The sequence below is a fragment of the Microtus ochrogaster genome, chromosome 10, assembly GCF_000317375.1.
Source record: "Microtus ochrogaster isolate Prairie Vole_2 chromosome 10, MicOch1.0, whole genome shotgun sequence".
Lineage (NCBI taxonomy): Eukaryota > Metazoa > Chordata > Mammalia > Rodentia > Cricetidae > Microtus > Microtus ochrogaster.
In genome coordinates, this window is record NC_022016.1 from 50,415,826 (window position 1) to 50,418,265 (window position 2,440).

The window sequence follows — 2,440 nt, forward strand, 5'->3', positions numbered from 1 at the left end:
TGTGTTCCTTTACGAATGAGTATTCCCCGGGACACTGACTCCAGACACTGTCATACGCATGGGGGCACAGAAAACAGGCGTGGTGTCTGCTTTCACAGAGGCTACTCTAGCAGGGAGGACTGACACTGGAACACAATCACACAAGTGACAGATGCTCTGTGGGGCTGTCTCAGCAGCCAAGAGGGAGCACGGCTCTTGCAGAGGACCCAAATTCCCAGCACCCACCTCGGGAGTTAGAGGCTCACAACCACCTCTAACTCCAGCTCCAGGGGTCTGATGCTCTACAGTCTTCCTCAGGTACCTATGTTCAGGTACACACACACACAAACATACACGCACACACACACAAAACACATGAACGCACATATAATTAAAACTAGAATAAATCATTTTTCAAATACGCTGCAATTGTGTGCAGTGTGCACCTCCAATCTCAATACTTGAAAATATAAAAACAGAATTAAGTTTTAAAAAAGCTATTAAAATGCTTCATTTAGGGCCTGGAGAGATGGCTCAGTGGTTAAGATCACTGGCTGCTCTTCCAGAGGACCCGGGTTTGATTCCCAGCGCCCACATGGTGACTCACAACCATTTGTAACTCCAGTCCCAGGGGATCTAACACTCTGAAAGAAAGAAAGAAAGAAAGAAGGAAGAGAGAGAGAGAGAGAGAAAGAAGGAGGGAGGGAGGGAGGGGAAAAAAAGGTTTCATTTAGAAGAACACTGATGTACTCAACAAATGTTTACTGAGACCTCAATCTGCCAGGCACTCTTCAAGATACTAGCAAGGTCAGATCCGGGCTTCTTTTGGTGTAAGACAGGGCATCACCACACAGCACCCACTGAACTCAGGACCCTGCAGCTTCTGCCTTCCAGACTGACCAATGTGAGCCACTACACTCCACCATCTTGAAAACAGATCTCCTTGCCTGTAGTGCAGACAAGAGCTGGAGGGTTGGCAGCGTCTGAGACGTGTGGCATTCTGGGATATAAAGCCGCATGTATATATTACGGATGAACCGACAGAGAGTGCACTAACACACCTAAGGGAGGGCAGGCAGACTGCACCCCATGGTGTGGACAGAAAGAGCCCTGGGAGCCCAATGTCTGAGAGAGAACTGGAGGGCTGTGCACCTAGCAGGAACCAGTCCAATAAAAGTCTCATAAACCACCACGTGGGAGCCACGGATCCAGTTGGCAGATGTTGAAACCCAGGCTCAGAGAGAATTAGAACTTTCTCCAGCCCTTGTGGTATACAACTGCCAGGGGTAGGGTTTGCAGGTTAGGTAGCACAGGCTAGCATGTCCTCAGACGACCGGAAATTAATTGAAAATCCATGGCATATGAATCCAAGGTGTTTCTGGCACTGCTTGCCCAAGCTGTATCTGGAAACTTCTCTGGTGCCTTGGGCTCTGCACGCACGTGTACTATGCCATGCCATCATGCCTGGCTATGTCAAAAAGGCTACCGGAAACACCTGGGCGCAGATTTGATATTGCTGCGTCCCACGAATTACAGTGTTTTTACCGTACAAAGATCTCTGTTCTTCTGGGCTTAATCACAGAAAACGAAGACCTTTCATGTTTCCACCATCATTCCTCCATGTGTCGGTATCAAGCTAGTCTAGTTTTGGATTGGACTGGATTGGAATGTTGGATTTTTAAAGACTGGCACCTGGGGTGGCTGGAGAGATGGCTCAGTGATTAGGGAGCACTGGCTGCTCTTCCAGAGGACCCAAGTTTGATTCCCAGCGCCCCACATCAGGTGGCTCGCAGCTCTCCGCAACTTCAGCTCCACAGGACCTGACACCTTTGGTCTCCGTGAATACTCAAAATCACACGCACATAGCTACAGGCACATACCCACACGTCAACATGCAATCTACACACATAATTAAAAAGAATAAAAATAAATCTTGAAAAAAAAAAGGACTGGTGTTTGGGATGCTAATTTGAGTTTCACACACACACAAAAAAGTGTTAAATGAATCTTGGCTTGGGATTAAGATGAAATTTCCAATTTCTGAAATGCCCCTAAGGATGGTTCTGTCATTTTGTACTAGGTATTTATGTAAGCGACATTCTCAGCATAAACAAGTCCATCCAGCTCATAGAGGCAAATTTGCTTTTGCTTTTAATGAGTAGTAAAATGATATGCATGCCAAATCATTTTAAAATCAATTTCCTTTTTGGGGGGGTTAAGACAGGTTTCTCTGCATAGTCCTGGCTGTCCTGGAACTCACTCTGTAGTCCTGGCTATCCTGGAACTAGCTTTTGTAGACCAGGCTGGTCTTGAACTCACAGAGATCCGCATGCCTCTGTCTCCCAAGTGCTAGGATTAAAGGTGTGTGCCATCACCGCCCGGCTCCTTTATGATTTCTTACCAGCAAATGTTTGACCTGTATTCCTATTTTACACACTTTGACAGTGGGCGGTCATGTAAC

General features: G+C 46.8%; 1 protein-coding gene across 2 annotated transcripts in view; it reads right to left on the reverse strand.

The window, feature by feature from the left end:
• Pafah2 (platelet activating factor acetylhydrolase 2) overlaps positions 1 to 2,440 on the reverse strand; it is a 26,028-nt gene that overhangs the window by 20,938 nt on the left and 2,650 nt on the right. The gene's annotated exons all lie outside the window — the stretch shown is intronic.